Here is a 24,291-nt window from a genome sequence, read left to right as displayed (position 1 = left end):
GACCATCTCCTTTGTTTTACTGACCTTTCAAAAATTTTCATGGAGCATGGTATCACTGGCTGGCCAATATTTATTGTAAAAAGTCTGACAACACCAGGTTTTAGTCCAACCGATTTATTTGATAATAGACTCACAAGCTTTCGGGGGTTAGCCCCTTCGTCACCTGTTTACTGTGTTTACGCCAGTCCAACGCCGGCATACCCACATCATCAATATTTATTGCCCATCCCTAGTTGCTCAGAGGGCAGTTGAGGGTCAATCACATCACTGTGGCTCTGAAGTCAGACGTAGGCCAGGTTTCCTCTTCCGTTAAAAAAAAGGACGTTATTGAACCAGGTGGGTTTTCCCCCTGACAGGCGTCATCAGTAGACACAGAGAGGGATCATTGTTGTTGTGTCAGTTTGGCTATCTCTTTCTCCTACCCTGCCTCAACTTTGTTTGAGATCTGACCCACGATGGTGGTGTCATTAGCAAACTTGAACATCAATTTGGAGGGGAATTTATCCACACAGGCAAGTATACAAAGGAATATAGTAAGCGGTTGAGGACACAGCCTTATGGGAGTGGAGGATGAACAGAGGTGTTGTTGCCTATCCTTATTGATTGTGGGTTAGTAAGTTCAGGATCCAATCGCAGAGGGAGGAGCTGAACCCCAGGCCATGAAGTTCGGAGATGAGTTTCATCGGCATAATGATGTTGAATGGGACGCTGGCCTTTATAGCGAGGGGGATAGAATATAAAAGCAGGGAGGTCTTGCTGCAACCGTACAGGGCACTGGTGAGGCCGCAGCTGGAGTACTGTGTGCAGTTTTGGTCACCGCACTTGCGCAAGGATATTTTGGCCTTGGAGGGAGTGCAGAGGTGGTTCACTAGGCTGATACTGGAGATGAGGGGGTTGGACTATGAAGAGAGACTAAATAGACTGGGCCTGTACTCGTTGGAGTTTAGAAGGATGAGGGGGGGACCTTATAGAGACGTATAAGATAATGAAGGGGATGGATAGGGTAGAGGTAGAGAGATTCGTCCTGCTTAGAAAGGACAGCAGGACTAGAGGGCACAGCCTCAAGATAACAGGGGTGCAGTTTAGAACGGAGTTGAGGAGGAACTTCTTCACTCAAAGGGTGGTGAATCTCTGGAATTCTCTGCCCGTTGAAGTGGTGGAGGCTACCTCGCTGAATATATTTAAGTCACAGGTAGATAGGTTTCTGATAGACAAGGGAATTAAGGGTTATGGGGAGAAGGCGGGAAAGTGGAACTGATCCACTTCAGATCAGCCATGATCTTATTGAATGGCGGGGCAGGCTCGAAGGGCTAGATGGCCTACTCCTGCTCCTACTTCTTATGTTCTTATGTTGAAGGCTGAGCTTTCATCGTTAAATAGGAACCTGACATAGGTGTCCTTGTTTTCTAGGTATTCCACAGCCACGGAGATGGCATCTGCTGTGGACTGTTGTGGCAGTAGGCAAACTGTAGTGGATGCAGGCAATCCAGGAGGCTGGAACTGATTTGTGCATCGACTAACCTTTCAAAGCACTTCATGATGACGGATGTCAGAGCCACCAGGCGATAGTCATCAAGGCACACTGCCTGGCTTTTTTTGGTTCCGGGATGATGGTTGTCTTCTTGAAGCAGATGTGGACTTCAGATGATTGTAAAGAGAGGTTGAAAATGTCAGCGAATACTCCACTAGTAGGTCTGCACAGGAACTGACTGCTCTTCCGGGTACCCCATTCAGGCCAATCACTTTCCAGGGTTTCACCTTCGGAAAGGCTGCTCTGACATCTGCAATGGTTACCCTCAGACACAGGTTCACCTGAGGCTTCCAGGGTGGAGAGTGTGATCTCACTGACCTCTTGCTCAAAACTGGTATAGGATGCATTGAACTCATCAGGGAGGGGTGTGTCTGAGCCAGCGATTTTAAACACCTTCATTTTGTAACCTGTTATGTCCTGCAGATCTTGCCATAGTCAGCAGGGGTCTGTATGGCTAGCCTGGGACTCCAGCTTGGATCTCTGTAGATCATATCTGGCATTGTACAGGTTAGGGTTACTTAAACTCAAACACCTCAGACCTGGACTTCAGCAAATAATGGATCTCTGTTTATCCATTATTTACTCTGCTAGTCTTACTGACACTAAGGGGGAAACTTAGCATGGCCAATGCACCTAACCCGCAAATCTTGGGAGTGTGGGAGGAAACCAAAGTACTCAGAAGAAACCCAAGTGGAAAATACAAACGCCACATAGAAAGCAACCCAAAGCCAGAATTGAAACCAAGTCCCTGGCACTGTGAGGCAGCAGCGCTAACCACTGTGCCACCCTAATGACTGATCTCATCTTCACCTTCCTGCCTGCTCCTCATAATTCTTCATCCAGCTACTAATCAAAAACCTCTCTCCTCAAATTTGTTTAGTATTACAGTGTCCATTGCTCTCTGGAGTAGATCCATAACTCTATGAATGAATAATTCCTCCTCGTTCCTGTTTTAATTCTGGCACTCCTTATCCGATGGCCTCTTGTTCTAAAAATGTTCAACAGGGGAAAACATCCAGAGAAGGCTCATTCTGCCATGCAAGAAGATCAAGGTTCATCTTCCTCAACTCCACTTTCCTGTTGTGTCCTGATGTCCCTCCCTCAATTCCTACAGTGTCCAAAATGCCATGAATCTCAGTCTTGCTCAACGAGCAGGATTTTACAGCCTGACCTGTCCCAGAACTGTAAAATCCCACCCAAGTCAAATGGGTCTTTCCACCGTCATAGAACATTCCAGCGCAGTACAGGCCCTTCGGCCCTCGATGTTGCACTGACCAGTGGAACCAATCTAATGACCCTCTAACCTAATCTATTCCAATGTTATCCATATGCCTATCCACTGACCATTTGAACGCCCTTAAAGTTGGCGAGTCCACAACTGCTGCAGGCAAGGCATTCCACGCCCTTACTACCCTCTAAGTAAAGAATAAACCATCAGAGGTTTGTCCACCCTAATTCCCATGGCAGTGAAATTCCAGCCAACAACAAACTCCACAGCTTTGTGACATAGACAATTCTGAAGATTCACAACCAGCTGAGCGAAGAAACAACTTCTCGTCTCAGTCTTAAACTGCCACCCGAAACTATGTTCCCTGGTTCTGGAAATTTCAGCCAGGGAAAATAGCCTCTCGGCATCTGCCCAGAATTTTATACATTTCACTGAGCTGTGATTTCAAAGAGAACAGCAGCAAAGGTAAAAGAATAGAGGAAAAATTGTCATTTGACAGTCTAAGCTAGTAGTGGACAAGTGCCTCTTTTCCTTCCAAAGATCTGTGACTGAATGGGAAGATCAAGAAAAATGAAAGGGTTTAGGAATGAAAATTAACCCAAAAGAAAAGCACGTCTGATGGTTTATTGGCTGGGTTGTGACACGCGCATCTAAATGTGGAACCTGTTCTGACAAAGGTGATTCCAGATTTGACCCTGGTTGTCACGAGCACATTACAACTCTCCTCAACACCTCCAATCCTGGGCCTTGGAAAAAGGAAAAGCAGCAGTTCTCTTTCCAGATCACTCTTTAGTGACTCCTGCTGGGGAGTGACTTGCAATAATAAGAAACACAGAACAAATGGCCTGTGATGTTCTCCATTCACTCACACACACACACACACACACAACCACCTCTCCTCCTTACACATCCACTTTAAAAGCCATCTTGCAAGCTGAGTGTGATCAGGATATCAAATTTGAACTGACAAAATATAAAGAGCATCCTCAGAAAGATCAGTGTCATTTGTTCTGTCAGAATGAGTACTATAATTTTTTAACCTTTCTTTCTGTGCAATATCTCTGGTTCTGCTCAGCCTCTTTAAATTCCATTCTTAACTCCACATTCGTTGTACTATTCAGAATACTGCTGTACTTGCAAATTTTACATTTATTTCATTTTAAATGGGCTTTCACTGAAGTTACTTCAGGATATGAAATGCAAAATAAATGAAGTGTTTCTTGATGAACTCCTTCCCACTTCAGTTTCTCTACCGATTTGACTGCCTCTTGTTTATTTTTTACACCATCAATGTTTTATTATTTATGCTTCAGCTGGGATTATTGTACAACAAAACCAAGGTTCAAGCTTCCATTATCCAACTGTTCGATTACTAGCTGCTGATTGCTATTATTTTTATTCTAAAAATGCTCAAAGTTTCCTCCTTTTGCGGACAGGGACAATTCCCTCACCCCATTCTCCACCAATCTTCGACAGTGCTCTGCACTATTGCACAGTTCCCATCTGGACTCATGACTTGGGTGGCCAGCTCATGTGTTCTCTCGCGGATGGCAAGCTCTTGCGAAAAAAAACTAACGCACATCCAGTAATCCACTTGCTGTGATTCAAAACCAACTGTTTGCTTTCTCTCTCTTTACACACAACCAACAGAGCGGGGTTACGGACATAGGAACTGGTTGAAGAAGGTGGTGGCGGTGGCGGGGGACGGGGGGGGAGGTTAAAGAAAGAGAATCTCTCAGACACGAAAAGGTATTTAAATAGTTAAAACACAGTGAATGCCCCAGCGTACTGCAATGATAAAAAGCTCAAATCGGAAGGGAAAAAAAAGGAAGAGAGAGAGAAAAAAATGATCTATGACTAACTACACCACTCGCTAATGCTGTCATCCACTCAATCGCTGCATTAACTGTCAGAAAACACATTGCGATAACCACTGCACAAATGTGAATACATTTACACCGTAAACGCACCCAACACAGCAAGTCCCTGGCGTGCAGGTAGAAGGTACAGTGTGTGTGAGAGACACACAGAGAGAGAGAGAGAGACGGGGGATGGGGAGAGAAAAGGGTGCAGGATTTCAACAGCATGAATTTTTAAAAGCTTACTTCTATTTGTCATAATGGAAAGCTCACTCGTGCAGACTTAACTGAGGAACAGAGACAGAGAGAGAGAAAAAAAAATATGAAAACCAACTGACTGCACCCAAAAGCCAACATGCAGTGGGGGTAGGGTAGAAAACTAGTTTTTCGACATGTCATTCTCATTATTTTTGGGGATGGGCAGACGGGTTTGGCAGTGGCCTCTGCATACACCTTTGCATAAAAATCTATGCCAAGTGAGATTTAAATATATATAAAAAATAAAGCCATGCAAATCCACACACACACTCAAAGTATTACCTGTAAATGGGGGGTATGCCATTCTTGCCATTCTAAACCTTTTCCACCTCCACTGCATACCAAGTTATTTTTCCTCTCCCCTTGAGCACAGACCTCAGGCTCATCCAGGCTGCTGGCTTTTTGTTTTGCTGTATTTAGTTTTTACATTTCCCCCTCTCGCCCCAGCTTCTCGAGTCCTCCTCTCTCTCTCTCTCTCTGAGAAATCCTCAAACACTCGGCTGCTGATCTTCCCCAGGCAAAGTTGTCATTTATTGATCCCCGACTGATTGGCTGAGCCCGGATCTGATAATGTCATTGGCGTTCATTTCAATATGATGTCAGCCTTCGTTCATTGGCCGGGTCCATGGAGCAGCTGCTTGGAGCTGGAGGACAGACTGGGCTCTGGGGGTGGGGTAAAAAAGCTCTCTGTGCCTTCTCTGAATCAGTTGCTGTGGAAACCCTTTCCCCAGCTCCTCGCTTCCCTTGTTACCCCCCCCCCCCCAAGCCTGCGTACACTTAACAGCAGGGTCTTAAAAAACACGATTCAGATGAAGGGCGAACGAGCAGGAAACAAGATAGGGCAACACAACCAGAGAGAAAAGGGGAGTGAATCTGTAACAGCAGCGTAACTTCCTCCAGCCGGCAAGCACAACCGATAGCCAGGGTCTCACGCCAGGATCCAGCTGGTACACACACACACACCCCCCACCCTAGAAGCAACCAACTATATTCATTAATATGCCAACAGAACCAACCAACTATATTCATGATTGTACCCAATTAAATATAAAACCATGACATCTGTCCTGAAGCTACTAACAGATGATGGGACGCTGCTGGCAATCCAGAGACTTGCTCAAGGGGCTATTACTCATTGTCTGAGTCTTAACTGCTGAATGTTTACAGAATATTAATCCGCACACAGTGCGGTAAAGACTGGGCTTGCTCCGAGCCATTGTCCACTCCCCAGGAAGGAGGTGGCTGGATGGCACTGAGAATCCAGGATTCTCCTCCACACTCTGGGGTATCTGTCATTCACTGACCATCACTTTAACTCAGTTCACCCGATTGAGCATCTGGTTCCCCCAAAACCAGAAGGGATGTACCATTAACCCCCCGCGCCCACTGCTTCCAATGCAGGCAAGCACGCAAACTTTGCACTGTTTGCTCATTTACATGCTTGCAGATTGCACACTGGTGTGTGGCTACATCTGGCTGGGGGCAGCGGCAGGGCACAAAACCATGAAAGGCTGGCACCAGTTCAAGCTGGCTTGCAACCAGAACCTCATGAAAGGGGAGGGTCATTTTAACTGAGCAGCAGTTGGATGTCATTCTAGAAGTCAGTTTGAGCTGGTTCAGACAAAGCGATGGTGCGACATGGCACGGTGTGGGCACACCAGGTTTCTCTAAAGCGGCACTGGAGACCTTGGTGCAGGAGGTCAAGAGAAGGTGTGATGCCCCCCTATCCACAAGGCACCAGGAGGTCCCCCAGACAAACTGACAAGTGAGGCAGCACTGGTATCAGTGCCAGTCAGCAGCAGCAGTCTAACCCTGAGGACTGCTTGTAACGCTGGAAGAAACTCAATGACCTCACACGAGTAGTCATGGTCAGTTAATGTGGTCAAATGCTACATCCTACCACCAGCCTCACACACATTGCTTAATGCACCGCCTCCCCTTTGTTCACCTACCAATAATCTCTACCAATCAGGACTGATGCCAAATATTCATAGGCTCGCATCACCCGCCGTGAGTCTCGTGCTCACATCTCACAGCTGGCACATGCTGCTAGGTTAATCCATAACAGGCCTATCACCCGGAAAGACTGCAGCGTACTGACTGTCAAACTTCCCTTTCGCTTGAAGGAAACTGGCATGGGACAGGCATGGTTGCAAGTCCTTACTCCAATGGAGGAAACGGTGCTTGTCAACATTACAGTGGCTACAACTCAGGCAGAGTTGAAGGGATCCAAATTGGTAGTATATTGTGACAAAATCCTCTTCCTTCTTACATTACACTTTTTTGACTTGATTTAATTCATTATTGTCACATATATTGGGATACAGTAAAAAGTATTGTTTCTTGTGCACTATATAAAGCATACTGTTTCTAGAGTACATGGGGAGAAGGAAAGGAAAGGGTGCAGAATGTAGTGTTACTGTCATAGCTAGGGTGTAGAGAAAGATCAACCAGGTTCCCCTCGTCTCACAATCCCTTCTGATCCACAAGTTGCAATGGTGCAAATATTTCACTCTTGCTTTCCTCCGCTCTGCTTGCTGGAAGGTAATGCATTCTGCCCAGCCTTGTGCCTTTCCCTTTTCAGGTACCCAATGACTGCAACCTCACCTGGCAGTGGTGTCGAAACAAAAAAAATGTGTAAGAACAACAAGAGACGGAATGTGATGAAGCGTTGTCCTTGGAGAAACTGACAGGGGGTTTAGAGATGGGATTGATCTGTATGTGATGCGACACTGGGCATAAGTGACCTACAGCCAGGGCAGAAGGAAAAGGTAAAAGCAGATGTCAACTTGCTGGAGGGTTCTGCTACCACAGACGCAGAGAAGGAATCTGTTGGGGCAGCCTACAAGAAAAAGGGTTGGTGGGTATGCAGATAGAAATGCTCATGGATTGGCAGGCCTGCCTGAATGCCTGTGTTCACCATCAAGGAGCATGGCAGACTCCAGTGCCAACTTACACACACAGAGCTTTGTGTAGAGCTTGCAGACCACCCTATCCAGCACTGACATGGTGGCAACTCTATTACCCTAGTGACTGATCCCTCAATGATGCAGCTTCTGGTGGCTGAAGACAAATCATCAAATAAACAGGCACCAAGGGAATGTACAAGGTTGATTCCCTGACTTTTGAATGGAATATTGGATGGTTTGTTTAAAAAAATTGCTACAGATTATTTCTCTTTGATTTGATTTGAGTTATTATTATCACATGTATTAACATACAGTGAAAAGTATTATTTCTTGCGCGCTATACAGTCAGTGCATACCGTTAATAGTGAAGGAAACGAGAGAGTGCAGAATGTAGTGTTACAATCATAGCTAGGGTGTAGAGAAGGATCAACTTAATGCAAGGTAGGTCCATTCAGAAGTCTGATGGCAGCAGGGAAGAAGCTGTTCTTGAGTTGGTTGGCATGTTTCCTCAGACTTTTGTATCTTTTTCCCGATGGAAGAAGGTGATGGCTTTAATTTCTGCGTTGTGGCCAAGACTGCAGTACAATGGTCAGAAGCAGAGGCTCGCTAAAGGGTGGAACTGTTGGAGAATAGGAAGTGGAACCGTTGGAGAATAGGAAGTGGAACCCAGTGCAGTTGCGGTGCCTCTCCGAATTTACCCTCAGCACTGGCATGGTGGCACAGTGGTTAGCATTGCCACCTCACAAATCCAGAGACCCAGGCTCAGTTCTGGCCTTGGAGGACAGTGTGGACTCTGCATGTTCTCCCCGTGTCTGTGTGGGTTTCCTCTGGGTGCTTAGGTTTCCTCCCAGAGATGTGCAGTTAGGCGGTTTGGCTAAATTGCCCATTTAGGTGTCCCAAGATGTGAAGGTTAGGGGGATTAGCAGAGTAATGCACGGGGTTACAGGGATAGGGCAGTGGGACCTTGTAAGATGCTCTGTCAGAGAGTCAGTCCAGATTCAATGGGCCAAATGGCCTCCTCCTGCACTTTAAGGATTCCATGAAATGTATCTGAACTCAATGTCACCCTCCACGAGGAAGCCCAGTATCCTAGCAAAACTCTGCCTGCTTCTCTCTGGGAAGAGACAGGCAACATAGTCATCTACACAGGGCTTCAGTCACCATCTTTACGCAAAATTAGACAGCAAGCTGCAAAATGAAGATGATGTCCCAACATCCAGCCTAGAAAGAGCCCAATGCAAAGTTATTCATTGCCACACTCGCCTTCAGGGTTGCAGACAGCCCTGTTCAGAAGCTGGAGGGCTGTGTGCAACAGGTACAGACATCAGGATGGTGCCTGGCATGGGCTGCACTAGAAATGTACTTGCATGGCACAGATGGTATTTTGGGCACACAACAACATCTGTCGTGCCAAAAATACGGATGCTGCACAGCCAAATTTTGCAATCATTATTTTTTGTTTTGCTTTGCAAGATGAAAGGGGTGCATATTTATGTATTCCTTCCATTATTTTCCTACAGCAATTAAAAAAGCAACTGCACTGTCTTGGACAAGGTAAAACCAGTGAAGAAATACATGCTGAAATATCCGTAATTGCACATTCTCCCCCAAAAGGAGGTTACACAACCCTACAAAAAGTAAACTGCAGAAATCTTTCTAAGTAGCTACTGCAGGAAACTAATCTCAAGTATCTGCAAAAGATAATACGAAGATATAAACTAGCAGAGGTAGTGACTATTTTTGTTTAGTTTTGTTTTTGTTACTTGTCAACTGTTTTACATTCATCAACATTTTGCTTATAAGATGTATTTTTCTATATTTGTTCGTGGGACATGGGTGTCGCCTTCTGGCCATCATTTTTGCCCATCCCTTATTGCCCAAGAACAGTTGAGAGTCAGCCACTTTACTGTGGTCACATGTACTTCCTTCCCTAAGGGTCTTTAGTGAACCAGATGGGTTTTTCTGACAATTGACAGCAGTTCACTATCATCAGCAAATTCTGAATTCCTGATTTTTTTTAAAATTAAATTTCAATTCCACCATCTGCTGTAGCAGGATTTGAACCCAGGATCTCAGAACGTTAGCTGAGTTTCTGGATTAATAGTCGAGCAATAATACCACTAAGCCATTGCCTCCCCTTAAGGGATTATCAACTATTAAGGAATTGTTACTGAATTGGATCAAACAACCAGGCAAGATTTGCATTGGATGCATTTTCCAAATTCAATGTATTTTAGTTATCAAATCCTTCACTACCTGCAAAGTCCTGCTGTCCATTCTCTACCCCAGTAATGGGCAACCTAGGCTAATGTGTGGGCTAGCATGAGTGGCCCTCCTTCATCTCAGTGGGCCACAAGATTGAAATCGGGCTTGTCCACTAACCATGAGCCCTGAATAAGATTGAATGCATTTAACACTCAGCAAATATTTCATAGCAAGTTATAGAAAATGCTTCATCATTCATATATTAATAGAACATAAGAACATAAGAAATAGGAGCAGGAGTAGGCCATCTAGCCCTTCGAGCCTGCCCCGCCATTCAATAAGATCATGGCTGATCTGTCGCTGCTCAGTTCCACTTTCCCGCCCTCTCCCCATAACCCTTAATCCCCTCTCTTATCAAAAACCCATCAACCCGCGTCTTAAAAATATTTAGCGAGGCAGCCTCCACCACTTCAACGGGCAGAGAATTCCAGAGATTCACCACCCTTTGAGTGAAGAAGTTCCTCCTCAACTCCGTTCTAAACCGCCCCCCCTTTTATCTTGAGGCTGTGCCCCCTAGTCCTACTGTCTTTTTTGAGCAGGAAGAGTCTCTCCACCTCTATCCTATCCATCCCATTCATCATCTTATACGTCTCAATGAGATCTCCCCTCATTCTTCTAAACTCTAATGAGTACAAGCCCAGTTTATTCAGCCTCTCCTCATAGCTCAACCCCCTCAACTCCGGTATCAGCCTAGCAAACCTCCTCTGCACTCCCTCCAAGGCCAAAATATCTTTGCGCAGGTGCGGCGCCCAAAACTGCACACAGTACTCCAGCTGCGGCCTCACCAATGCCCTATACAGCTGCAGCAAGACCTCCCTACTTTTACATTCAATCCCCCTCGCTATGAAGGCCAGAATCCCATTCGCCTTCCTGACCACCTGCTGCACCTGCAAGCTGGGTTTTTGCGACTCATGCACAAGGACCCCGAGGTCCCTCTGCACCGTCGCCTGCTGCAGTTTTTTGCCCCATAAGTAATAGTCCTTCCTACCATCCTTCCTACCAAAGTGGACCACCTCACACTTGCCAACATTAAATTCCACTTGCCATTTCCTGGCCCATTCGCCCAGCCTATCTAGATCCTTCTGCAGACTCTCCACACCCTCCGCACAATAGAACTGTCATCAACTTCAAATTGTAAAAACAAGATAAATATTTACCCTCGATTGGATGCAGAGGAAGCGTACGGCTCTCACAGTCAATGTGGGGTGCAATTAGCACACACCTCACTTCACATGCCCTTGCTTTATGTGTGTATCAATTCACTCGTACCGGTAGGAAAAAAAATCCAAGTAGATGAAAGCCAGCGGAATGTGACAACAGTCAACAAGATGTCTCATGGGCCGCACTCAGAAGCCCGGTGGGCTGCATGTGTCTCCCGGACCACAGGTTGTCCACCACTACTCTACATAATAGTGAAGCAGTTGAGGTTGAGAGAGCAGTTAATAAAGCATATAGTATCTTAGCTTTTATTAATAGGGGCATTGAGTGCAAGAGTAAGGAGGTCATGTTGAACTTTTAAAAACACTAGTTAGGCTCCTGTCTGGAGTACTGTGTCCAGCTCTGGGTTCCATACTGGTCCCATGTGGAAGGATGTGAAGGCAATGGAGAAATGACAGACAAGATTCATAAGAATGATTTCGTGGATAAAGAACTATAGCTATAAGGATAGACTGAAGAGGTTGGGACTATTATCCTTAAAAGACTGAGAAGGGACTCATTAGAGGTATTCCAGATCTTGAGGGGTATGGATAGGGTAAATTGTAAGAAACCGTTTCCACTCAAAAGAGCATCTAGAAATAGAGGGCACAGATTCAAATTATTGGGTAAAAGGGGTAGAAGTGGTGTAAGGAACAATTTGTTCATCCAGGGGGTGGTTGGAATTTGGAATGAACTTTTGGGAGGGTGGTAGAGATAGGTTTAATCGAGGTATTCAAAAGGGAATTGGATTGCTATCTGAAAAAGAGATTATGCAAGGTTATAGGATAAGACCAAAGAGTGAGTAAAAAGTTCCTTCAGAGAGCCATTGCAGATCTGATGGGCCAAATGGCCTCCTCCAGCACTGTAATGAATCTGTGAAGATATAAGTGTGTCGGAGAAGCCAATTTTCCTCTTGCTCAGTAGGACGGTGATCATTATGAACAACACAATGACAAAACATCCCATTAATATTACATTTTTATTTAGCTCAACGACTACAATTTAATATTCCTGACAGCCGGTGGCATGTTCGTTCTTCAATATTTAATAACCTTGTACTCAGCAGTTTCATGTCAGATGTGGCTGATAATGGGAAACTTTCAAATTATCTTGCACGGAAGATCTTATTGGCATCTTTGCTTTCATGAAGCTGATCATTAACGTGTGCATTTTGAGAGGGTCGATAAGGAAAACCACCCCAGGAATAGCAGAGATTGCTGCCATTGTGCTTTTTTGTTAAAGCTTTAACTTCAATGTGTTCACTCCTCAGCTGCATACTTCAACTGAACAAACAGATGAAGGTTGCGGGTAGCTACCAGGCTCGGGCTAGTCAGAGCCGAAGCATAAGGGAAGGTCGTAGTTTTGTTCATTTTCCCATTTCCTGCAGGACCTCAGCTAGTTTGGGCATCAAGTGAAGAGGAATCACAGAAAAAACATTATTGTTGCAGTGGGGTTCAAACGTATTCCCCCATTCAGTGACATTCTGCATTCATGGAACACCTACAGTGCAGAAAGAGGCCATTCGGCCCATCAAGTCTGCAGAGACTCTACAACAGAGCATCTCACCCAAGCCCAACAACGCCGCCCCCCCCCATCCCGTAACCCCTAATATTTACCTTGCTAATCCTCCTAACCTACACATCTTGGGACACAAAGCGGCAATTTAGCCTGCCAATCCACTTAACCCGCACATCTTTGGAGTGTGGAAGGAAACTGGAACACGAGAAAAATGTGCAAACTCCACACAGTCACTATGCCACCCACGTGCTAATGTGTAGGGATAATCCATTAACAAGCACATTTACCTAATCCACCAATCGCTTTAAATAAACCTTTGCAGCATCTACACATAAAAATGCAAAAATGTTCTATTTCATCCTGTTGTCACTCACACAGATTAGGAAGATTTTTTTCCCCAGAACCATATCCGTAACAACATGCTGAATCAACTGAGGCAAACTAATCAAGCCAAATTTAAACAGCATCCAAATTACAGAGTGTCCCTTCATAAAAATTACTCAGAAAGAGCCGTTATCCTATATACTGGTCTTCCCAAAGTATGAAGGAAATGGATACAGTGTTCCTACCCTTCAAAAATTGGTGTTCAACTATTGTCCTTCATTAAATCATGTGTATGAACATCTGAAAAAATACCATTATATCCCTTACTTCACAAACAGAAGTAGTTCTGTTGGGCTGCATGGTGGCACTGTGGTTAGCACTGCTCCGTCATAGCACCAGGGACCGGGTTTAATTCTCAGCTTGGGCCTCTGTCTGTGCAGAATCTGCATGTTTTCCCATGTCTGCATTGGTTTCCTCCGGGTGCTCTGGTTTCCTCCCACAGTCTGAAAGACGTGCTGGTTAGGAGCATTGGCCATGCTAAATTCTCCCTCAGCGTACCCAAACATGTGCCAGAGTGTGGCGACTAGGGGATTTTCACAGGAGCTTCATTGCAGTATTAATGTAAGCCTACCTGTGCCAATAATAAATAAACTTAAACTTATGTTTTTTTTAATATGTTGCAGCAAAATATAAACGCAAAACTGAAGTTGATGCAATGCAAATTCTGCCTTATAACTTCCTCCCACTAAGATAACTGGAGTCCTTCAGTGATAGCAAAATATAGTTAATAAAGTTAATGTTGTATATTTCTCAAACCATCCCCCTTCCACTGACCTTAAATCTAACCCCTGTTACTCTGCTGCTGCTCTCCCATTTTCCTGATCATCTTTCCAATGAGGACCATTCCTTGCCCCCTTGATGATCTCCCCACTCGTCTTATGATCCTCAAACAGTTTTCAAGCCCCAGTCCTTACACAGTTGGTCAATGGTTCCTTCTGTTCAGACCCTCTGGATGGGACTTTACAGCAGCACTCATCCCAAAACCATAAAATCCCGCCCGAGGTCAACGGACCTTACCACGGGGGGGACGGGGAAATTCATCACTATCTATCGTCCTTCCAAAACCGTTCTCATCCCCACCCTCAAAGTTCAGATTCTGGAGGGAGCACCGTGGGTGTACCTAAACCACATGGACTGCAGCAGTTCAGAAAAGCAGCTCACCACCACATCATTCAACCTCATCCTCCTTCACCTCCCCTTCGTATCTGACCCATTTTGGTCAATGTTTTCTTCTTCAGTTCCCACCTCAATCTCTCCCCTTGACCCTTCCTCTTCCATAATGATCTTGGCTCCCTTATGCTGGCAATACCCAACTCTGCTTACCTATTACTACCTCTCTCAATCCTGAGACTACTCCAGTTCCGTCGACCTGCCTCTCTGGCATTAACTTGTGGATAAATCAGAATTTCCTCAGGAGGATCACAGTAATATTTACAATCCTTGTTAAAACCAATTAAACCCTGCCATTAATTTCAACCTCTGCCCTCCCTGACTGCATGTTCAGAGTGGGGTGGCATGGTGGCACTGCTGCCACACACAGCGCCAGGGACCTGGGTTCGATTCCGGCCTCGAGTCACTGTCTGTGTGGAGTTTGCATGTTCTCCCTGTGTCTGCATGGGTCTTCTCCAGGTGCTCTGGTTTCCTCCCACAATCCAAAGAGGTGTGTGAGTTAGGTGCATTGGCCTTGCTAATTTGCCCCTTAGTGTCTGGGATACGTAGGTTAGAAAGATTAGCGGGATAAATAGTGGGGTTTCGGGGATCGGGCCTAGATGGGATTGTTGTGGGTGCAGACCTGCTGGGTCACATGGTCTCCTTCTGCACTATAGGTTTCTTTCTATTTCTTCAATGGGTTGCGTGCAACACTGGGTCAACACACAGGTGAGTTTCAGCCCCCTTATCCTATCCTGTATAACATTATTCACCTGCACTTGCATACCTCTGCCATCTCTAAACTCAACTTCAACACTCTGCACCATTTTTATCCCTTTATTTATCCCCTGTCTGTATTCCCAAATAGATGGATGTAAAATTCTCATATCCATCTACAAATTCCACAATGACTTTACTCTACAGCTTCCTTTAGTGTCAAACTTCCTTCAGCCTTCTCAACTCAATGCCTTTCTCCAAACTCTTTCATCGTTTGACACCAAAAGCTTCAGCCACCTTGGCCCTATTCTTTTTAAATCCCTGCCAAAGTCCCTTTGCTTCACCTCGCCCCGGCCACTTCAAAAGAGTTCTCAAAATACGTATCCTCTAGACTATTTTAATCACTTCTCCGAATGCTGCCAAAAAGGTTGAGTTATTTGCCTTAGTTTCTGAAGTGCTTGGGGACATATGTTAAAAGTTATACTGGAGTTGAAGGGCAGGTCATCTATTCATCTTTGACACAGTCTTGCCTTATCCCCTTCCATTGCTCCTAGGAGCCTGCATTTCCAAATTTCAATTAGCAATATGACTAGGGAAAGAAATGATGTGGAGATGTCGACGTTGTACTGGGGTAAACACAGTGAGAAGTCTCACAACACCAGGTTAAAGTCCAACAGGTTTATTTGGCAGCAAAAGCCACTAGCTTTCAAAGCACTGCCCCTTCATCAGGTGAGTGGGAGTTCTGTTCACAAACAGGGCATATAAAGACACAAAGTCAATTTACAAAATAATGGTTGGAATGTGAATCTTTACAGGTAATCAAGTCTCAAAGGTACAGACAATGTGAGTGGAGAGAGTGTTAAGCACAGGTTAAAGAGATGTGTATTGTCTCCAGCCAGGACAGTTACTGAGATTTTCCAAGTCCAGGCAAGTTGTGGGGGTTAAGATAGTGTGACATGAACCCAACATCCTGGTTGAAGATTCCAACCGGGATCTTGGGTTCATTTATATGCCCTGTTTGTGAACTGAAATCCCACTCACCTGACGAAGGGGCAGCGCTCCGAAAGCTTGTGGATTGTGCTACCAAATAAACCTGTTGGACTTTAACCTGGTGTTGTGAGACTTCTTACTGGGGAAAGAAAGGTGGTTTCCCAAAGCCTTCCTCATGTGGCTCAAAGGTGAAATGTAAAAATTTAAACTGTAGCGCAGACCTTTGTACTGAGCAGAAAGCAAATACTGCAGAAAAGGGCACAAAACAGAGAAAAAAAAAGACTGTGGGCCTGAACTTTCTCAAAGCAGCAATCAGCGTCAGATTGCCACTCCATTATTTACCTCAACTTTTCTACAATTCTGTCTCATTGAAGCTGCCCTGGGGCAGGGGGTGTTAAGGAGGAGGAATTTCATACAGGCAGGGTAAATCCCCCTGTGAAGGGCTGGTCAGGGTTTTTAACAATCGTTACCCAGAAGTTCGACAAGCTTTTAATTCTTCTAACGTCTTCTGGGTACCTTTCGATGTCACCCATTTGGAAGCATCCAAAGTTTGTGATTTAAATCGTATTTTCGGATGGTTCCCAGCACAGGACAATTGCCCTGGGGAAGTTAGCACTACTGTGCAATTGCCATGTAAACTCTTGCCTCTGAAGGTCTGAAGAAGATTCCCCAGCACATCTTTGGGGCAATCCCCTCCCCCACCCGCCCCCAGGAAATTCTGGTGGATTTTCCAGTCTTGGGGTGAGCGTGGTTGGAAAATCCCACCATATATATTTCCCAACACATCATTTAACAGAATATTGAGTTATCTAAGTTTTCAATCAATTTCAAAAGCAGAATGAATACTTTGGAAAAAACGACTACAAGGAAAATTACCACAGCTTCAGGCTGTTAGGTTTTTTTTAAGAAACTAAAGGCTGCTGCACTCTTAAAAGCTATCGCAATAATGGATTACAGGTTGTGGAGCTGCGCTGTTGGAAAATATCTAACTGAAGATCACTAGTGGGATCGCTATTGCAGAGAACTGACAGATCAAAAACAAGTAATTCAGCTTGACAGGTCCGTGCTGCTGTTTATGATCCATTCTAGTGTCCTATCCTTCTTCCTCTTCTGACAACTCTATCCAACAGCACTAACACTTAATCCCTGGTAATCTTAGTTAGTTTCCTCCTTAATCATCTAATCTGTTTGATTCACTCACTTCTTGTGATAGAAAGTTCCACATTCTCAGTACTCCCTGGGCAAAGACCTTTCTACCCAGTTCCCTATTTGATGCCTGGTGACCAGCTTATATATTGTGGCCAATATACTTCTGTACTTCGCCATGATTGGAAATACATTGTCTGGGCAGAAACGAATCTTGACGGCGAGGGATCTTGCCCACTGGCTACAGAGCCGGTGAGAGCCTGTGTTGCATTCTTGGGGAAGACCCGCCATATTAAGTGTCTATTAAGTAGCCAGAGACAGGTCTTGTCCGGGATCAATGGGGCGGCACAGTGGCACAGTGGTCAGCACTGCTGCCTCACAGCACCAGGCACCCAGGTTCAATTCTGGCCTCAGGTGACTGTCTGTGTGGAATCTGCATGGGTTTCCTCTGAGTGCTCTGGTTTCCTCCCACAGTCCAAAGATGTGCAGGTTAGGTAGATTAGGAGCCGTGCCAAATTGGCCCTTGGTGTCCATGGACATGCAGGTTAGATGGATTAGCCATGGTAAATGTATGGGGTTATGGGGGTGGGGAGAGAGCCTGGGTAAGCTAGTCTGTCAGGGAGTCAGTGCAGACAATGTGCTGAATATCCTCTTCTGCACTGTGGGGATTCTTTGATTAGATTTTACGATTCTAAGTACCTGGGGGAAGGATTCCCCTGAGAGTTGCCAATCAGAGCCACATTCAGCTAAATGCTGTCAGTGCTACAAGTGGTGACTGCCGGCAGTGAGGCCCTCAGAGGTGCAGTATCAGGGAGCGACCCAGGCCACAGGCCAGTGAGGGTGGGATGGGTACCGCAGACAGTAACAGGGGAGGGAGTATCACCAACTAGTTGGTGGTCAGGAGGCAGCTCTCAGAGGACCTTCTCAATTCGAGTCCCTCAATCAGGTGCCTGAAAATGAGGGACTTTCCCCTCGGACAGACCCAGGATTTTATTTTCCACGCTTCCTGAACAGCAACTGCCCCACGCATACAGGTTCAATACCGGCAGAGGCAGTCTGATGTCCTTTAGTGAGTAATCATTTCCCATTTAACGACCTCGGTTGGTGGTTGGATGGGAAGGCTGCTCTCGAGCTTTCCTGCCCTGCACTTAAATCAATTAAATGCTCTGCCTCAAGACTTGTCTCGCAGAGGGGGGTGGGAACTTAAATTTCACCCTGCATGTCCAGCCTATCAAAACTTTTCATCATTTTAAAGACTGCTATTCAATCACCCAATTCCTTCTCTTTTCAAGAGAAAAGGGGAACCTGCGCAACTCATCATCCTTAAAAATCTTCTGTTACGCCTCTCCAGCTCCTCCACATTCTTATGGCAACCATAATGATGCACATTCGCACAAAATATAATCAGGATAATCTTGTCAATACGGCAGAATGTGTGAGAAAATGTTGTCCCTCTTTAACTGGTACTTTATGCCTGATTAAGGGACCAAGTGTTGGGAGGGGGTGATGAACGTCACACCCCTGCCCTTGCCTCTGACCCACCGTCCCCATCTCGCCCTTGTCCTGCAGTCCCTCCATAACCTGGGCCTCTGGAGGGGGCACGACAGGCGGCTGCCACCACTCCTGCTGGCACTGACAGCAAAAAGTCTGACAACACCAGGTTTTAGTCCAACCTATTTATTTGATAATATACTCGCAAGCTTTCGGGGTTAGCCCCTTCGTCAGGTGAATGGAGAGTTCTGGCCTCAGACAGAGCATATAAAGCACAGACAGTTTAGAGATTACTGATTCGCATTCTAATCAGTAATAAATCAGTTGGACTAAAACCTGGTGTTGTCAGACTTTTTACTGTGTTTACGCCAGTCCAACGCCGGCATACCCACATCATGGGTACTGACAGCAACAAGGAGCTGTGGGCGTCCGCTGGGAGGCCAATACTTGACAAGTGGGATCTGTGCCATCAGGGTCCTGATTCCAGGGAAGGCTGGATGGTAGTCACTAACGTGCCTGAGGGGCACTCAATACTGTTGGACCTCTCCCATGGAATTGATTATGGAGTAGGTGGGGTGGGGATGGTGGTGATGTCCCCCCCACCGGTTCACTGCCTAGGTTCATCAAACCCCACACATCCAACCAGGGGCCATCCAGCTTAATCCCATTTGGTCCATAGCCTCGTAGTTGATAACATTTTAAATGCCTTTCCAAATATTTTTCAAATGTAAAAATCATTTCTGACTCAACACTCTTCCAGACAATGGTAGTGGGGCACTCTGCAATGTAATACCATTGAATGAGAATGGAAGTGTTGGCTGTTATTGTCTTGCTGCACGAGGTCCGTTGACTGCAGACCTTTGACCTAATCCATAGGATTGTTTAGCTTGGTTAATAGCATGCTGCTTTTGTCATTTAACGTGTATGGAGTTCTGTATCACAGCCACACCACTTCACAATCTCATCTTCTGCTGCAGCTGTTGTTACAATTATCCAGCACTTCAAAGCTCCTCATGAAGCCAGGATTGGAGGAATGAAGGATATGTGGGGGTATATAAGGCATATAATCCTCACTTAGTTTGATCTACATGTGAAGGTCCACAGCAATATAGTTAACTCTTAGCTATGCTCCAAAATATCTCAGCAAGCCAATGTGCTGTATTAAACCATGACCAACGCACTGTCCTAAACCACATGGACTGCAGTGGTTCTACAAGATGACTGCAGCCTTCTCAAGGGTTCTTAGGGATGAACAATAACTTTGTCAGCGATGCTCACATCCTAAAAATGAATTTTAAAATGATCTAATTCAGCTTATGATGGCCTCTCGGATCTCAAAGATGGTGCTAGATCTATTCTTCATCTATCGCACTGAGTATGTCAGTACTGCCACCTAGGTAGATGGATGCCCTCAGTGTGAACCAGTTGGGTTTCTCTAATAATTAAACAGTTAAACATCACTTTTACTGGTACAAAGTTTTCATTTAAAGTTTATTGATTAGTGTCACAGTAGGCTTATATTAACGCTGCAATGAAGTTATTGTGAAAATCTCCTAGTCACCACACCCCGGTGCCTGTTTGGGTTCGCAGAGGGAGAATTTAGCACGATCAATGCACCTAACCAGCACATCTGTCGGACTGTGTGCTGAAACTCGAGGACCCGGAGGAAACTCACGCTGACACAGGGAGAACGTGCAGACTCTGCCCAGACAGTGACCCAAGCTGGGAATCAAACCTGGGACCCTGCTGCTGTGAGGCAGCAGTGCTAACCACTGTGTTATCCTGTTCCAGACTTCTAAAAAACAAACCAAATTCAAATTATCACAACATGGTAGTGGGATCTAATTTCATACTGTGCTGATTATAACACTGCATTACCGTACCCATAGCATTAGTTGTCAAAATGCACTGCGCACCCACAGAAGGAGCTGAATCAAACAATGCTCTCTATATATTTTTTGGTTGTAGGTAGTCTATTCATACAAGTGCACAGACCCTTTAAATCTTTTTTGTGTGGCCACACACAGGCACGATAACTTAAAGGGGGCTGATTTGTCGCCAGCCTTCGCGGGAACTTCTGGGTCACTGTGCAGCTACACTGCTGACTGGGAACACTGAAATCTTACACTGAACTGCATGGCTAAGTGTGAGTGACAGCTATTGGTTATGGGGATTAGATTGCTCATCATCACTGACAATGGCGTGCATATCTTTCCAATGCTCAGACGCTGGCAAGATATGAAACAAAAAATTGTGGTGGTAAACGATACAGGTTTGTATCCATGATTCTTCATCAGCTAAATGGCCATTCTTAACATTAGTGCCTCAGGGGAATGCAGAAGAGAGGGTGCATAGGGCCAGGGCAGGCTGCAGGAAAACACGCATTGTAGTTGACAAGGCTGATTTCTAATCAAGACAGAAGGACGATCTTCCAATGCACTAGGCTAGGGAGAAGTACAATAAATACTAATCATCAACTAATGATTGCAGTTCAATGACTGCAGTGGGAAAACATATTTTGTGCTTAGCTTACAACTTCCAGACTCGAACAGCGGATCACGGAGCCTGTCTAGGTTCATCCCTGAGAGGAATGACATGTGGGCATGCCACAGGGTGGTAGATGATGAACTGTACCCAACGCAAGCTACTGCCTTCAGGAGTGGAGGCAGCAAAAAAAAAATATTATCCTAGCGTCCGCTCATCTGACAGAGGACACCATCTGCTTGCCCACCTGGCCTAAAAGCATCTGAAGCCGGCAAACAAGGCAATAAAATGCTTCACTGATAATCAGTGTGACATACAAACTAACTACAACCATTAAGCAAGTAGGATTAAAACCAGTCAGTCCATAGCCAGCTCAACCGCTACTAATCCTGTTCTTTATACTCCACCTTGAAACGCCCGTCTCCCACTCTGTGCCTGATCTCCAGTTCTCAGAGATAGCGTTAAGCCTTCAGTACTCTGAACTCACAGTCTGCAAACAACTTGAAACCAAGTGGCCTCACTGGTGCAGGGAGGCAGTTGTATGGATTCACAAACGGATCGCTGCGGTTATGGAAACACATCAATGGCTGCACACTACCACAGCAAGCTGCGTCAATACTCTAAACTGGCAGCTAAAAATAGACAAGAGAATAGAAAAATAGAAACAAGAAATAAAATAATATGGCGAGGCTGGGCTGAAGTGGGAAACGGTGCTGGGACACTCAGCTGGAGGGAAGCTGAGGGATCATTCAGAATTCCTGTCCCTTTCTGCTGTTCAGTGGCATCTCCTGGAAAATGCAACACAAGAGGTCAGGTGTGGTGACTGACTATTGAACAGTCTAATAGTCAATGTCGAAGCAGGGTGGAGCAGTAATACGTCAGCCAGAAGGTTCAGGAGAGGGGAGAAAGAATTTTAGTGAAAGATATATAGAGACAGGATTTATATAAATCTACAGATGTGTTGCATTTACAAGGAGACATTAAAAGGTCACATGTCTTTCTACCCTTCCCTTCAGGAACATACAGAGCAACCTTCTATCCATCTCAATAAATAATTGAAGTTGCCTCTTGGAATTAGCGATTTAATGCACAAAACAAAGCCCATTTGAGCTGAATTTTAAAGTAAAGTTTATTTATTAGTCACAAGTCATCTTACATTAACACTGCAATGAAGTTACTGTGAAAATACCCTTATCGCCACACTCCGGCACCTGTTTGGGTACACTGAGGGAGGATTTAACTTTGCTAATGCACCTAACCAGCACGTCTTTCAGACGGTGGGAGGAAGCCCATTCAGACATGGGGAGAACGTGCAGCCTCCGCACAGGCAGTGACCCAAGCCGGGAATCGAACCTGGGTCCCTGGCACTGTGAGGCAGCAGTGCTAACCACTGTGCCGCCCGCATGGTGATTGGTTTGGGGTGCAGGGTGGATGGGCAGAAAAACCATGGGGAGCTGTTTCAATAAGGCTCCTGCCAGCTGGGAAGTTTCCCCGGGGATGGGCCAGGATGTCTATTAAATGCTCACCGGAGGTGGGCAATCTATTTGAATACTTAAGGCTCCAATTAAGAGTAAACCTTCCACCTCGCCCAGTGGCGGAGAGGCCTACTGCTGTGTGGGGAGGTGACAAGCTCCGTGGAGGTAACCTCCCTCTGGCAGGTTAGGAGACAACTGGAGCTGGAGGCTCCATGCTCCAAAAAGGGAGTCACCAACCTGTAGATCAAACATACCAGAGGTTGTTCCAGAAGAGAGGCAACAGAAGATGGAACTGTGACCCACTGTCTGTGATCTTTTAATGTCTCCTTATAGACCTAACACATCCATTGTTCAACATTTTCCTTCTCCTGAACCTTCTGACTCACGGTGGTACTGATCTACTCTGCCTAGACAATGAGGCCAGGCAGGTCAATAGTCTGTGACACCATGGCCACACCTGATCTCACTAACATTAAGGGCCGTATGCATAGCCACTCAGAATTGACCATTTAAATTTATGAATCTGAGGGTGCCTCCACATTGAGGTGCCCTCGCTGTGACTGACCTGCCTCAGCAACACCTACGTAGAGATGGGCAATAAATGCTGGCCAGCAGAGATGCCCGTATCCCACGAATGAATGAAACTGCCAGCACTGTGAAAAGACCAGCAGCATTGAGGGACCTCCCCATTGTCCATAATAGGAGGCCAATGGTATATATACATTTTTTTTAATGCACAGATGATACTAGTTTCTAAGTGTACAGGAACCTGGTTTATAGACCTTTTATGCAAATTTTAAAACATCCACACCATGCTTCAGCTCCAGCTTCCAGCAGCTTCTGTGTTGTCAGTTCAATTCTCTCTGAGTCACTGCACCAGGCTTAACTAATCAAACACAATGGCATCAATAGTAAGCAGACTTAGCATAATCAAACACAGAACAATTGAATCATTAAACACTGCAGCCATCTCCGGGAAGATCGCTCCCTCAAATCAGGCTTCTGGCAAGCGTGAGCTTGGGATTCCCATTTGATCCTCACATCAGCTGATGGGAAAACGTTTTCTCAAAGGACAGTTAATATTGGCAGACAGGGGTTTTTTTTTATTTGTGAGCATCGCTGGCAAGCTCGGCATTTATTGCTCGTCCCTAGTTGCCCTAAGAAAGTGCGGTTAGGTCATGGCACAGCTAGTTAAACAGAAAGCTACTGGGAGGAAGGAAAATTTGCCAATCTGAGTTAAGCGCTGCTCCTGGGCAGTATGTCAGACTGAAAGGGCTAAAGCACCCTCGGTTTTGTGTTTTTACAAAAAGGATTTATTTCAATTACGCCTCAGTGAGGCAGTTTAAGGCATTTTTCTATTTTGACCATGCTGTATTGTTGTTGATCTTATATCCAGACAGGAGTTGGAACTCAATAAGTGTATGACTCCATAGAGTCTGATCATTCTCTAGCTTTACACAAGTGCTCATTCATCACCCAGAAGCTGAGATTTCCTCACAATGCCCTCAATGGCTATGTTTTCAAGCAAATGCCTATACATTGACATACTTTCCAGCGAGGAGAGGGCAGTATATTGGCACAGTGGTTAGCGCTGCTACCTCAACAGCGCCAGGGACCCAGGTTCGATTTTGGCCTCGGGTCACTCTCTGTGTGGAGTTTGCACATTCTCCCTGTGTCTGCATGGGTTTCC

The 24,291-nt window shown here is 45.5% G+C and overlaps 1 protein-coding gene across 5 annotated transcripts in view; it reads right to left on the bottom strand.

Annotated features, from left to right (window-relative positions):
* Positions 1-24,291, bottom strand: part of LOC145342393 (serine/threonine-protein kinase PAK 3) — a 247,444-nt gene that overhangs the window by 119,853 nt on the left and 103,300 nt on the right. Inside the window, exon 1 of one of the 5 annotated variants that reach the window (XM_080187943.1) lies at positions 5,159-5,539. The exons of 2 other annotated variants lie outside the window; for them this stretch is intronic. The gene's annotated coding sequence lies outside the window, so the exon portion shown is untranslated. Of the gene's footprint in view, positions 1-5,158; positions 5,540-24,291 lie in introns of those variants that run through there. 2 more of the 5 variants (XM_080187946.1, XM_080187947.1) reach the window with 2 other exon arrangements.

The sequence above is a fragment of the Carcharhinus amblyrhynchos genome, chromosome 4 (genome assembly GCF_965287045.1).
Source record: "Carcharhinus amblyrhynchos chromosome 4, sCarAmb.v2.hapA, whole genome shotgun sequence".
Taxonomy (NCBI): domain Eukaryota; kingdom Metazoa; phylum Chordata; class Chondrichthyes; order Carcharhiniformes; family Carcharhinidae; genus Carcharhinus; species Carcharhinus amblyrhynchos.
Note: the sequence above shows the minus strand (reverse complement) of the source record. Positions and strands in the feature narration are given on the sequence as shown.